The 14,872-nt window shown below is 44.3% G+C and overlaps 1 pseudogene; it reads right to left on the bottom strand.

Moving 5' to 3' along the window:
• Nucleotides 1-328: 328 nt before the first annotated feature.
• On the bottom strand, nucleotides 329-13,637 carry LOC105478886 (signal peptidase complex subunit 3-like; annotated as a pseudogene).
• Nucleotides 13,638-14,872: the final 1,235 nt, after the last annotated feature.

A 14,872-nucleotide genomic window follows, 5' to 3' on the forward strand; every position in this document is an offset into this window, starting at 1 on the left:
CAAACATGGAAGGTAATCAGAGCATCATGGACACAGTCCCCCATTGGCCTAGCCAAGATTTTCGCAGAGCTGCACTCTGTTCCGAGGCTCTCCCTGCATACTCCTGCTGTCTCTCTGCTTTATCCCTCAAAAGCATTTCCCCGAATAAATAAATCAATCTTCTGCACATCTGATTGTGTCCTAGCCTCTGCTTCTCAGAAAACTTGAACAGGAACAGGGTATCAAGAGTGGCTGGAAAAGCACACAGTTTAGGATTGACTGATTTCTCACCTGGCTGGCAAGGAGTATCCCATCCCAAGTGGAATGTGGGGCACGGATAATGCCTGATTCAAGGTGTCCCAAAATATCCAAGCGGAGGGGAACGCCTTTGCTGGTGAGATGATTCAGGCATTGAAAGACAGGGGAAAGACACCGCTGTAAAAGCCAGTGGAGTTGGCTGGTTGTTAATGCCCTGTATAGGAATAATGAAAAGCGAGAGTTAAACACATACCAGCTAAGTGGAGAGCCAGAGCCCTTATTGGTAGCTTACAAAGAGGTCATCATTGCCTTTACCAAGAGTGAACACAGCTGAGGAGCAAACTAGGTCTTAATGTTACTGAACAGAATTGGGGTCCGCTTGCCTGGTGCAATAAGGCCAAAACAACCACACTGAGGTTTGCAGCAGGAGAAAGGAGGGAGTCTATTTGCAGAGTGCCAAGTGAGAATCAAGCAGCTCTTGCTTAAATCTTGACCTCCCTGATGACTTGAAAGTAAGGACGTTTTGTTTTGTTCTTTGAGACAGCATCTCGCTCTGTCACCCACGCTGGAGTGTGGTGGTGCAAATCATAGTTCACTGCAACCTCAGACTCCTGGGCTCAAGCGATCCTCTCATCTCAGCTAGGGCTATAGGCATGTGCCACCATACTTGGCTAGTCTTTAAATTTTTTTGTAGAGATCCGGGGCAGGTGTGTGTGTTTGGGCGGGGCGGCGGGCGGGGGGGGGGGGGTTCTTGCTATTTTGCCCAGGCTGGTCTTGAACACCTGGCCTCAAGAAATCCTCCTGCCTCAGCCTCCCAAAGTGCTGGGATTACAGACGTGAGCCACTGTGCCTGGCTTGAAAGAAAGAATTTTTAAAGGTAGAGGTAGATTTTAGGAAAGCAGAAGTTACAGGCAAAATCATAAATCAATACATGGAGATTATACACTGGTTTGGCCTAAAAGGGTGGGATGTCTTGAAGTGGGGGCTTACAGGTCACAGATAGACTCAAGATTTTCTGATCTGAAATTGGTTGAGGAAGAGAAGCTTTGTTTAAAAATGTGGGGTCAGCAGCAAAGAATGTTAGCTCTGGCTTGTGGGTGTGACCTCCTCCAGGCCCCTCAGGAAGAAATTGAGAACAAAGATAGTGGGCAGAGTTCAGTTCTCAGCTCCCTGTTCTCTGAGGTCTAACGTGCCAGCAGATCCATTTGGTAGGGGTTTGAGTTCCTGAAAAATAACTCAGAGACATATGTTAAGATGTCATCTTTAGTTTCTGTAGGGGAACCAAACATCCTGTGATTCTAACTACTGTTTTAAACTACCATTACCTTCTTATCAAGTTGCTTATTTACTTCTCAGGACTAGCTAGGAGCCTGGAATTTCCCTTGAAGGAATTCAGGATTTTCCTTTATTTCCATGCTTGGGTGCCTGAAGGCCTCAAAAAGGGGTGGTCCCTGCTCCCTCTCATTAATAGTTAAAGTCATTGAGTTCCAGAGGCATTTAAATGCTCAGCCAAGGCTGGGCAGGGTGGCTCATGCCTGTAATCCCAACATTTTGGGAGACCAAGGCAGGCAGATCACTTGAGGTCGGGAGTTCAAGACCAGCCTGGCCAACATGGTAAAACCCAGTCTCTACAAAAAATACAAAAATTAGCTGGGCCTGGTGGCACGCGCCTGTAATCCTAGCTACTCAGGAGGCTGAGGCACGAGAATCACTTAAACCGAGGAGGCGGAAGTTGCACTGAGCTGAGGTCACACCACTGCACTCCAGCCTGGGCAACAGAGTGAGACTCCGTCTCAAAAAAATAAGTAAATAAGAATAAAAAATAAATGCTTAGCCAAGACAAGTTGTTTACACAACCTCAGAGCCCTAGTTGAGAAAACTTGGGAACCTGACACTTAGGAAGGAGACATCTGGGGATGTGTCCTAAAGGATTTGGCTCTGCAGACTCAAAGGTTACAGAGGTATCCAACCTTCTCCATTAAAAGATAGCACTCCCCGGCCATGCGCAGTGGCTCACGCCTGTATTCCCAGCACTTTGGGAGGCCAAGGCGAGTGGATCACAAGGTCAGGAAATCAAGACCATCCTGGCTAACATGGTGAAACCCATCTCCACTAAAAATACAAAAAATTAGCTGGGCGTGGTGGCAGGCGCCTGTAGTCCCAGCTACTCTGGAGGCTGAGGCAGGAGAATGGCGTGAAACCGGGAGACGGAGTTTGCAGGGAGCCGAGATCACACCACTGCACTCCAGCCTGGGCAACAGAGCAAGACTCCGTCTCAAAAAATAAATGAAATGAAATAAAATAAAATAAATAAAATAAAATAAAATAAAATAAAATAAAATAAAATAAAATAAAATCTCCCTGCATGCAGGAAGACCTGCAGAGTTCTCTATCTGACAAAACAATACATTTCCCCCTCAGGAGCTTCCCCCGCCTCCTCTCTTGGCTTCCAGGCTGATAAGCAGGATTAAATTCTATTATAGCATAACCTGGCAGAGACTATGTTGGGCTTGATAAGGAAGAAGAGATATCACACCCTCGTGGAGCTTCAAGAATTACCTAGCATGTATTGGCAGGACCGGGACAGTATACCTGGGATTAGATTTTCAGGGTTGTTAATTAGAAAGACCAGAATATAAAACTGGATGAGTGGCTGGGTGCGGTGGCTCATGCCTGTAGTCCTAACACTTTGGGAAGCTGAGGCGGGCAGATCACCTGAGGTCAGGAGTTCGAGATCAGCTTGGGCAACATGGTAAAACCCATCTCTAATAATAAATACGAAAATCAGCTGGACATGGTGATGCACACCTGTACTCCCAGCTACTTAGGAAACTGAGGCTGAGGCAGAAGAATCACTTGAACCTGGAAGGGGGAGGTTGCAGTGAGCCGAGATCATGCAACTGCACACAGCCTGGGTGACAGGGGGAGACTCTGTCTCAAAAACGAACAAACAAACAAAAAAACCAAAAAAAACCCAAAAAACCAAAAAACAAAAACTGGATGATTGAGAATTCATAGACTTGAGGACCTCTTCTTGGGACACAGGATTTAATGCCCTGGCAAGGACATTAAAGGCATGCTGGAGTGTAACTGAGAAGTCTGGAGAAAGCAATGGCCCACAAAGAATAAAGTGGAAATTCTTTAGTTGCTCTGGCAGATGATAGAGGAAGGAATAAAAAGGCTCAGGGAGGGCTGGGGGCGGTACCTCATGCCTGTAATGCCAGCACTTTGGGAGGCTGAAGCGGGCGGATCATGAGATCAGGTGTTTAAGACCAGCTTGGCCAACCTAGCGAAACTCCTTCTCTACCAAAAATACCAAAATTTAGCCGGGCATGGTGGCGGGTGCCTGTAATCCCAGCTACTCAGGAGCCTGAGGCAGGAGAATCGCTTGAACCTGGGAGGTGGAGGTTGCAGTGAGCTGAAATCACGCCACTGCACTCCAGCCTGGGTGACACTGCGAGACTCTGTCTCAAAAAAAAAAAAAAAAAAAAGGCTCAGGGAGATGGGCAGACTGGACTGGATATATTATATGGGGTTAGAAGCCGCACTAAGAGAATTATGTGACTCCGGGAGGCCCAGAGGACATATCATTTGCCAAGACCAGCAGGAATGTGCTGATGGGAAGGATAGCAGCATCGAAGGGAAATTCAGGGGTGACTACTCTGTATGCTGGGTGATAGGAGAGGCAGTCACAGGTTGGGTAATGGGTCCCCACTGGGAGTAACAGAGACCAGGTGGTATGCTTAACCAGAAGTCAGGGGGCCGTATTGACCATAAAAATTGGCAAGGTTGGACGAACAGCCAAGGGACGCTGATCCACAGGGATATGTGGAAATGGGAATGGTTCATGGAACATGGTGTCTCTAGTGGCAAAATGGCCAACAAGGGTGCTACTCAATGTCTATAATCAAAAGAAGGCAAAACTAGAGGGGCAGGAGGCCAAGAGCAATCACCCCAAGAAGCCACTATCCCTTGCCCAGTTCTCAGACCTGCACCAACTTTCAGATCTGGAACTCACTGATTGAACACATGGCCAGGACCCTAAGAGGAAGGGTGATGGCACATGTTTAGTACTGTAATAATTCCCAGCCATTCCCCAATGGGACCACTTATTTAAGTGACTGCACACTGAGGAAAGAGGGATACCCCGATATTTCAAGGGCCATTAGAAACAGGGTCTAAGTTGATATTAATAGTCTACACTGGAAGTCATCATAAACCGTCTTTAGAGTTGGGGAATTCAGGTTGGAGGCAGGTATTAAATAGAATCCTGATTACAGTGTAGCTTACAGCACGTCTAATAGGTCTGTGGACGCACTTGATGGTCATTGCCCCAGTCCCTGATGGGAGAACTTGGCAGTTGGAATAACCCCTCTCATTAGGTCCTTGGCTACTATAGTGAGGGAAGGTTAAAAAGGTAGGTAAAAGTCCTAGAAACTTCTCCCTGCTTTCCCCACAAGATATTTAAAAAAAAAAAAAAATTGGTTGGGCACAGTGGCTCACGCCTGTAATCCCAGCACTTTGGGAGGCCGAGGTGGGCAGATCACAAGGTCAGGAGATTGAGACCATCTTGGCTAACATAGTGAAACCCCATCTCTACTAAAGCTAAAAAAATATTAGCTGGGCGTGGCAGCGTGCGCCTGTAGTTCCAGGTGCTGGGGAGGCTGAGGCAGCAGAATGGCGTGAACCCGGGAGGTGGAGATTGCAGTGAGTCGAGATTGCACCACTGCACTCCAGCCTGGGTGACAGAGCAAGACTCCGTTTCAAAAAAAAGCCTGGGCACGGTGGCTCACACCTGTAATCTCAGCACTTTCAGAGGCTGAGGTGGGTGGATCACTTGAGCTCTGGAGTTTGAGACCAGCCTGGCCAATGTGGTAAAACCCCGTCTCTACTAAAAATACAAAAATTAGCTGGGTGTGGTGGTATGTGCCTGTAATCCCAGGTACTCGAGAGGCTGAGGCAGGATAATCACTTGAACCCAGGAGGTGGAGGTTGCAGTGAGCCGAGATCCTGGGCAACAGAGTGAGACTCCATCTCAAAAAAAGAATTAAATCCTGGGGTGAGGATGGTGAAGATCAAGATGCACCATCAAAGATCTAAAGGGACTGGGTGCAGTGGCTCATGCCTGTAATCTCAGCACTTTGGGAGGGTGGGGTGGGAGGATCACTTGAGCCCAGGAGTTTGGGACCAGCCTGGACAACATAGCAAGACTCCATCTCTACAAAAAATAAAACAATTAGCTAGGCATGGTGGTGTGCCATTGCACTCTAGCCTGGGTGACAGAGCAAGACCTTGTCTCAAAAAAGATTTAAAGGATGTCAGGTCTGTTGTTTGATGTTTTAAAAAAATCACCCTAAATTTAATATAGATAAGTTTTTTTAGCATTTGTAAAATCATTCAGCCACACTTGAATGTTCTAAATATTTTCCCATGTTCAACAAACTGATTTAAATGAAGTGATTCCACCACTTAAAGAGAAAAGTCTGTGCAATCACTTTAAACCTTGTAGTTACTTTAATTTCATCATTGAGATAGCAATAGCTCTTAATCTCACTAGGATCTGGATCCAAACTCACATTCTTCCTCACAAAATGTAATCAATTTTGTGTTCACCCAAATATCATCAGATTGAGCCTTGTGAATTTATCTTAAATAATTAACATCTTCTGGGGAAACTTGTTCCACTGGAATTCCTAATTCAGCTTTTAAAGGCCCCTGTGCTGCCCTTTCTACTCTGATTGCATCATTTTTTCAAGGTCTCTTGGATGGATGACTACAGGTATTGATAAACAACCTGGAAAGGTCATTTTAGTGTATGATCTCGCTGTAGTAGTAGCTGATTTTCTGTGTTTAATAAGATGACACTGGCAGTGTGAGATGGTTCACAGTGGTAATGCCAGCATTTTGGGAGGCTTAGGTGGGAAGATTGCTTGAGCCCAGGAGTTTGAGAGCAGTCTGGGGAATATGGCGAAAACCCATCTCTACATAGAATTCACACCTGTGGTCCCAGCTACTCCAGAGGCTGAGGTAGGAGGATCACCTGAGCCCAGGTAGGCTGAGGCTGCAGTGAGCCGTGATTGAGACACTGGATTCCAGCCTGAGTGACAGAGTGAAAAAAAAAAAAGAAAAAGAAAAGAAAAATGAAAAAAAAAGTCACTTAAGGTGCAATGCAATAGTCCTTTTTCAATGTTTTCATTCAGGTGAATGAAACAATTTGTTTTGGTTCCATGTCCAGTTGTATTGTCATTGGAATCACTCAAAATATACATCACTAGGCTGGGTACAGTGTCTCATGCCTGTAATCCCAGCACTTTGGGAGGCCAAGGCGGGTGGATCATTTGATGTCAGGAGTTCAAAACCAGCCTGGCCAACATGGTGAAACCCCATTTCTACTAAAAATTACAAACATTAGCTGGCTGTGGTGGCATGCACCTGTAATCCCAGCTACTCAGGAGGCTGAGGAAGGAATTGCTTGAACTTGAGAGGCAGAGGTTGCAGTGAGCTGAGATCATGCCCCTGCACTCCAGCCTGAGCAACAGAGTGAGACTCTGTGTGTATATATATATATGTGTATATATATATATATACACACACACACATATATATACACACACGCACACACATATATATATGGGTATATACACACACACACACACACACATACACATCATTCCAGAATTGGAAAATTTTGTTCATCAAAATTGTCAATATTTATTTCAGGCATGATTGAAATATGTGTGTTCTGTCCTCAGTATCCTTGCTCCAGCTCCAGCTACGGCTGAGTCAGACAGCAAGAACCAAACACATTCCTCAGGGCTTAAATGTGTCTCCTTCAGGCCTGCAGTAGAATGGTTCACAACCAACTCCTACCAAAGATCTTCTTTCCTATGCCTTGACATACTTGCTGATTCAAGGATAGGAACCTAAATCAAGGAGTCTGTTCCATAGGGACTGGGAAATGGATCCAGAAAAGTGGATTTAATCACTTTCCAAGTGGCTATACCAAAACACACAAACCTGTCCTTTCCTTTGGCTATACTTTTCACCAAGGGCTAGAAGCAGCAGAAAAGGCCAGTGCACAAAGAAAAGGTAGTGAGCTCTCAGGAGCCTCCAAGAGCGAAGAGGGAAAAGCTGCAGCAGTGCTCTCTGCCCTGGTTCCATCTCTCCTTCCTTAAGCCCGGCTGCACTCTCACCCTGGGGTTATTTGCAACCCAAGGCCTCACTAACCTATATTTCTATGCTGACATCAAACTAAACTATGCATATATGCAGAGGATGGCAAGCAAAGTAGAAAAATGAAAACAGCTTAACTTCTTTAGAGGGTGTGATCATGGATGAATGTTTGTCTTTATTATTATTATTATTGTTAGTTTTTTAGAGACAGGATCTTGCTATGTTCCCCAGGCTAGTCTCAAACTCCTTAGGTTCAAGGGATCCACCCACACCAGCCTCCTGAGTAGCCGAGATTACAGGCATGCACCTAGCAGGGGAGGCATATTCTTTTTTTTTTGAGACTAAGTTTTGTTCTGTCGCCCAGGCTGGAGGGCAGTGGCACAATCTCGGCTCACTGCAACCTCAGCCTCGGAGTTCAAATGATTCTCCTGCCTCAGCCTTCTGAGTAGCTGGGAATTCAGGCAGGCATCACCATGCCCAGCTAATTTTTGTATTTTTAGTAGAGATAGGGTTTTGCCATGTTGGCCAGCCTGGTTTAGAAGTCCTGACCTCAGGTGATCCGCCCACCTTGGTCTCCAAAAGTGCTGGGATTACAGACATGAGCCACTTTGCCTGGCCATGGCAATATTCTTTTTTTTTAAAGACAGAGTCTTGCTCTGTCACCAGGCTGGAGTGCAGTGATGCGATCTTGGCTCACTGCAACCCTCTGCCTCCCGGGTTCAAGCGATTTTCCTCCCTCAGTCCCCCGAGTAGCTGGGACTACAGGTGTGTGCCACCACGCCCAGCTAATTTTTGTATTTTTAGTAGAGACGGGGCTTGACCATGTTGGCCAGGATGGTCTCGATCTCTTGATCTTGTGATCTGCCCACCTCGTCCTCCCAAAGTGCTGGGATTACAGGTGTGAGCCACCGTGCCTGGCCGGATAATCTTTTTATCCTAAAAATAGTTTGCACTAAAACTAATCTTTAGGCCTGGCGCAGTGGCTCATGCCTGTAATCCAAGCATTTTGGGAGGCCAAGGTGGGTGGATCACCTGAGGTCAGCAGTTCAAGACCAGCCTGACTAACATGGTGAAACCTGGTCTCTACTAAAAATACAAAAATTAGCCAGGTGTAGTGGTGGGCGCCTATGATTTCAGCTACTCAGGAGGCTGAGGCAGGAGAATCACTTGAACCCGGAAAGCAGAGGTTGCAGTGAGCTGAGACCCCACCATTGCACTCCAGCCTGGGTGACAGAGTGAGATTCCGTCTCAAAAAAAAAAAAAAAAAAAAACAAAAACAAACAAACAAAAAAACTAATTTTTAAAAATTGAGGCTGGGCGCAGTGGCTCACGCCTGCAGTCCCAGAACTTTGGGAGGCCAAGAGGTCAGGAGATCGAGACCACCCTGGCTAACACGGTGAAACCCCGTCTCTACAAAAAATACAAAAAACTAGCAGGGCGTGGTGGCGGGCACCTGTAGTCTCAGCTACTCTGGAGGCTGAGGTAGGAGAATGGCGTGAACCCAGGAGGTGGAGCTTTCAGTGAGCAGAGATCGTGCCACTGCACTCCAGCCTGGGCGACAGAGTGAGACTCCATCTCAAAAAAAAAAAAAAGGAAACATACATTCAGTAAAGTGCACAAATCTTTAGTGTATTACATCTTGACAATTTGTTTCTTTTTAAAATCAACTATTATTGAGATAAGAATTATATATAATAAAATGTACCTATTTTTAGTGTATGGTTTGATGAACTTTGACATCTATGTATGTATCATCATAATGAAGATATATAACATTTCCACCACCAACAAAATTTCCCTCATACTCCTTTGTAGTCAATCCCACCCCTCCCAGTACTAGGCAAACACTGGTCTGCTTTTTGCCACTATATAGTAGTTTTTCCTGTTCTAGGACTTGACATAAAAAAATCTTACTCTCTCTATATATGTATTATACACACACACACACACACACACACACACACACTTTTTTGGATCTGGATTCTTTAGCTCAGCAATGAAGTTTTCAAGATCTATTCATGTTGTTGTGTGCTGTGTCTATCAGAAGTTTGCTCCTTTTTATTGGTGAATAGTATTCCCTTGTATGGACAAACCAATTTGCTTATCTATTTGCCTATAGATGGATATATATTTTTTGAGATGGAGTTTTGTTCTTGTCGCCCAAGCTGGAGTGCATTGGCATGACCTTGGCTCATTTCAACCTCTGCCTCTAGGGTTCAAGGGATTCTCCTGCCTCCGCCTCCCAAACTGCTAGGATTACAGGCACTCACCACCATGCCTAGCTAATTTTTGTATTTTTAGTAGAGATGGGGTTTCACCATGTTGGCCAGGCTGGTCTTGAACTCCCAACCTCAGTTGATCAGCCCACCTTAGCTTCCCAAAGTGCTGGAATTACAGGCATAATACATTATATATTATAATATATAATATTATTAATAAAACTATTATTAATAGCTATAACTATTATTAATAATAGCTGCTATGAATATTTGTGTACAAGTCTTTTGGGGCTCATGGGATTTCATTCTCTTGGGTAAGTACCTAGGAATGGAATGGTTGGGTCATATGGTGGGTACATATTTAACTTTATAAGAACCTGCCAAATGGATTTCCAAGGTGGCTGTGCCATTTGACATCCCTATCAATTCTGGCCGCTGTCTATCCTCTTCAGGGGTTGGCAATGTCAGATTTTTGACTTTTTAAAATGATACACCTATCAGAAGGGCACACACATTGATACTGATTTCTAGATTCTTTTGTGGTCAAATAAAATATTCTATATTGTGGGCCAGGTGCAGTGGCTCACACCTATAATCCCAGCACTTTGCGAGGCTGAGGCGGGCAGATGATTTGAGGTCAGGAGTTTGAGACCAGCCTGACCAAAATGGTGAAACTTCTCTACTAAAAATACAAAGAAATTAGCTGGGCTTCGTGGTGCATGCCTGTAGTCCCAGCTACTTGGGAGTCTGAGGCGGGAGAATCGCTCGATCCGGGAGGCGAAGGTTGCAGTGAGCTGAGATCGCGCCACTGCATTCCAGCCTAGGCAACAGGGCAAGACTCCGTCTCAAAAACCAAAACCAACAGCAAAACAAAACAACTCTGTATTGTGACAGTCTTTTTCATTGTAAGATTTGTTTCATGCCCAGGACATGGACTGTCTTGGTGAATGTTACATTTGCACTTCAAAAAAAAATGTTTTTAGCTTTTTTTTTTTTTTTTTTTTTTTTTTGAGACGGAGTCTCACGCTGTCGCCCAGGCTGGAGTGTAGCAGCGCGATGTCGGCTCACTGCGATCTCCGCCTTCCAGGTTCAAGTGGTTCTCCTGCCTCAGCCTTCTGAGTAGCTGGGACTACGGCATGTGCTGCCACGCTTGGCTAATTTTTTTTTTTTTTTTGAGAAGCAGTTTCGCTCTTGTCGCCCAGGCTGGAGTGCTATTTCGCCATCTTGGCTCACCGCAACATCTGCCTCCCGGGTTCAAGCGATTCTCCTGCCTAAGCATCCTAAGTAGCTGGGATTACAGGCATGCGCCACCATGTCCAGCTAATTTTGTATTTTTAGTAGAGATGGGGGTTTCTCCATGTTGGTCAGGCTGGTCTCGAACTCCCGACTTCTGGTGATCCACCCGCCTCAGCCTCCCAAAGTGCTGGGATTACAGGCGTGAGACACCTTGCCTGGCCCATTTATTCTTAATCTATTGTCTTTGTATTCAAATTAGATTTCTATATATATAGTTTGATCTCACTCTTTTTTTTTTTTTTTTTTTTTTCAGACAGGGTCTTCCTCTGTTGCCCAGGCTGGAGCGCAGTGGTGTGACCTTGGCTCACTGCAACCTCTGCCTCCCGGGTTCAAGCGATTCTCTTGCCTCAGCCTCCTGAGTAGCTGGGATTACAGGCATGTGCCACCACACCCGGCTGATTTTTGTATTTTTAGTAGAGATGGGTTTCACCATGTTGGTTAGGATGGTCTCAATCTCTTGACCTCCTGATATGCTTGCCTTAGCTGGGATTACAGGCGTGAGCCACCGTGCCCGGCCTCATTTTTTTTTTAAAGGTCAATGAGATACAATTCATTAAGAATAAAAATATATTGTTTCGCCAGGTGCAGTGGCTCATGCCTGTAATCTTTGGGAGGCCAAGGTGGTGCGTCATTTGAATCCAGGTGTTTGAGACCAGCCTGCCCAACGTGGGGAAACCCCATCTCTACTAAAAATACAAAAATTAGCTGGGTGTGGTGGTGCATGCTTGTAGTCCCAGCTATTCAGGAGGCTGAGGCACGAGAATCAGTTAAGCCTGGGAGGCAGAGGTTGCAGTGAGCTGAGATTGTGCCACTGCACCCCAGCCTGGGTGACACAGCAAGACTCTATTTAAAAAAAAAAAAAAGTTAGCCAGTGTGGTGGCCTGTGCCTGTAATCCCAGCTACTTGGGAGGCTGAGGCTGGAGAATCGCTTGAACCTGGGAGGTAGAGGCTGCAGAGAGCCGAGAGGGCACTGCACTCCAGCCTGGGTGACAGAGGGAGATTCTGTCTCAATAAAAAAATAATAATAATAATAAATAAAAATACATTGCTTCAAACTTAGAATAATTTAATATTTTCTTTGTTATTTCATATGTATCTGGAAATGGGATACATGTTCTCATCCTGTCCTGAGGTAGCATTCTACCAACTGGTACAGGGCTCCCAGATAGAGTCAAAGTGACATTCCTCTTGCAACCATTTCCATTGTCAAAAAAAAATTTTGTTTTCATATATTTCAACAGTAGCTTCAGATTAATATCTCTCAGAAGAATTTCATCCTAAAGCCCAATTTGGTTTAGAGCCTTTAACTGCAAATAATTTCCAGGTGACACTAACGACCAACATAAGGATAACGCAGGTAAAAAAACATATAGGTACATTTCAGTTCCATGGATTTCACTTTCATATTTTAAGTCTATCACTTTATACCTTCAGTATCAACATTAAAATAGAACCTAAGAAGATTCCTGTTTGAGCAACGTTCTATATAAATATCTCCACCTCTACCCTACTTGCAACAAAAGTTCTAAATCAGACTAGATTAATTAGCTTTCAATTATAATAACTGATATCTTTAATAGATTTTTAATCTAAAGTTTAACAGCTTTTAATTATAAAACTTATTCTCAATTATAATTTATAATTTTTTAATTTAATTTTTTTTGAGACAGGGTCTTGCTCTGTCACCCAGGTTGGAGTACAATGGCACCATCATGGCTTACTGCAGCCTCAACCTCCTGGGCTCAATCAATTCTCCCACCTCAGCCTTGCCAGTAGCTGAGACTACAACTGTATGTCACCATACCTGACTAATTTTTTAAATTTTTTGTACAGACAAGGTCTCACTATGTTGCCCAGGCTGGCCTTGAACTTCTGGGCTCAAGTGATCCTCCCCCCTCAGCCTCCCAAAGTGCTGGCATTACAGGCATGAGCCACTGCACCTGGCATGTAATTTACAATTAAAAAGACTAGTTCAAGTACTTAGGTTGATAAATCCCATACAACACAAAAGCAAAGGAAATTATTCTCAATAGGCAGAGATACAATTAATTGCAGATATATGGCTTACTAAGATTACTAAAACAGCTCATGCTGTATATTGAAACAAAAACAAAAAAATGCCTGAGGCAAGGAGATTGAGGCTGCAGTAAGCTGTGATTGCCCCAGCCTGGGTGACACAGTGAGATACATCTCTTAAAAACAGAAAAAAATTATGAAAAGAAAAAAAAGTTGTACTGAGATGGATTTTAAAATAATCTCAGAAAATACAAAAATTATTAATAATCTTTACAGCTTTTGATTACATATCTTCATAATGATAATTTTAATCACAGGTCTCAAATTTTATTGCAAATATATTGCCATTAGGTCTCTAATCGTAGATTATTTTTTGTTGAATATTCTGCTGATAAACAACTGCTTAACATTCCAATAAAACATATTCTCACAATTAACTATGAGACTGGTGCCACCACTGGGAAATGAGCTGAGTTAATCAGCAGTTACATCGAATGTAACGAATCCCAAATCACTTCTTTCTCTAGGTCCGCTGAAGTCATCTAAGTTTTTCAGCTTGATCGGCGAGTCATTGCCACCACACCCGGGATGCTTCCGTCTTTGAAGGCGGTGCTGATGGTGAAAGCAGCTAAATATGAGCGCCGCCATCAGGCTGAGAAGTGGCAGAGAGTTCACCTGCGACACCACCGCGTTCATCTCCCATGACCCTGCGTCCACATGCATGCTTGGGCTCCTGTTTCAGGAGTGTATCCCGTAACTTTAAATATTGTTATGCTACTTTACATATCATGTAAGAACCTTTTAATAATTCAACTCCATTTTTCCTTTGGAACCTTTGTGCTATTGTTTTAAGACATTTCATTTCCATTTCCATTAGGAAATTTAAAATATATTTTTATATTTGCTTTAAATGGTTATCTTTTTAGAGAAAATTTTTAAAATGAAAAAAGTATTTTATATTTACCATGTATTTACATCTCTGTATTTCTTTCTTTTTTTTTTTTTTTAAGATGGAGTCTCGCTCTGTCGTCCAGGCTGGAGTGCAGTGGCATGATCTCGGCTCATTGCAAGCTCCGCCTCCTGGGTTCATGCCATTCTCCTGCCTCAGCCTCCCGAGTAGCTGGGACTACAGGCAACTGCCACCAAGCCTGGCTAATTTTTTGTATTTTTAGTAGAGACGGGATTTCACCATGTCAGCCAGGATGGTCTCGATCTCCTGACCTTGTGATCCACCCACTTTGGCCTCCCAAAGTTCTGGGACTACAGGTGTGAGCCACTGTGCCCGGCCACATATGGTTATTTATTTGTGTAGATCTCATTTTTCTATCTGTCACCCAGGCTGGAGTGCAGTGACACAATCATGGCTCACTGAAACCCCAAACTCCTGGGCTCAAGCAGTCCCTCTATCTTGAGCCTCCTGAGTAGCTGGAACTAAAGGTGTGTGCCACCATACCCAGCTAATTTTTCTCTATTTTTGATAGAGATTGTGTCTCGCTGGTTGCCCAGGCTTGTCTTGAACTCCTGGCTTGAGGCAATCCTCTCCCTACGGTCTCCCAAAATGATGGGATTGGCTGGGCGCAGTGGCTCATGCCTGTAATCCCAACACTTTGGAAGGCCAACGGGGGCAGATCACTTGAGGTCAGGAGTTCAAGATCAGCCTGGCCAACATGGTGAAACCCCATCTCTATTAATATAAAAAATATTTTAAAAACAACAACAACAAAAAGCCCAAAGTGCTAGGATTATATGCATGAGCCACCGTGCCCAGCCAAAAAAATATTTCTTATAATGCAGTTCTCTGGAAATGACCTCACAGCTTTTATTTATCTGAAAAGGTCTTTCTTTTATTTTTTTTGAGATGGAGTCTTGCTCTGTCGTCCAGGCTGGAGTGCAGTGGTGCACTCACCGCAACCTCTGCCTCCCAGGTTCAA

Source organism: Macaca nemestrina, chromosome 1 (assembly GCF_043159975.1).
Source record: "Macaca nemestrina isolate mMacNem1 chromosome 1, mMacNem.hap1, whole genome shotgun sequence".
Taxonomy (NCBI): Eukaryota; Metazoa; Chordata; class Mammalia; order Primates; family Cercopithecidae; genus Macaca; species Macaca nemestrina.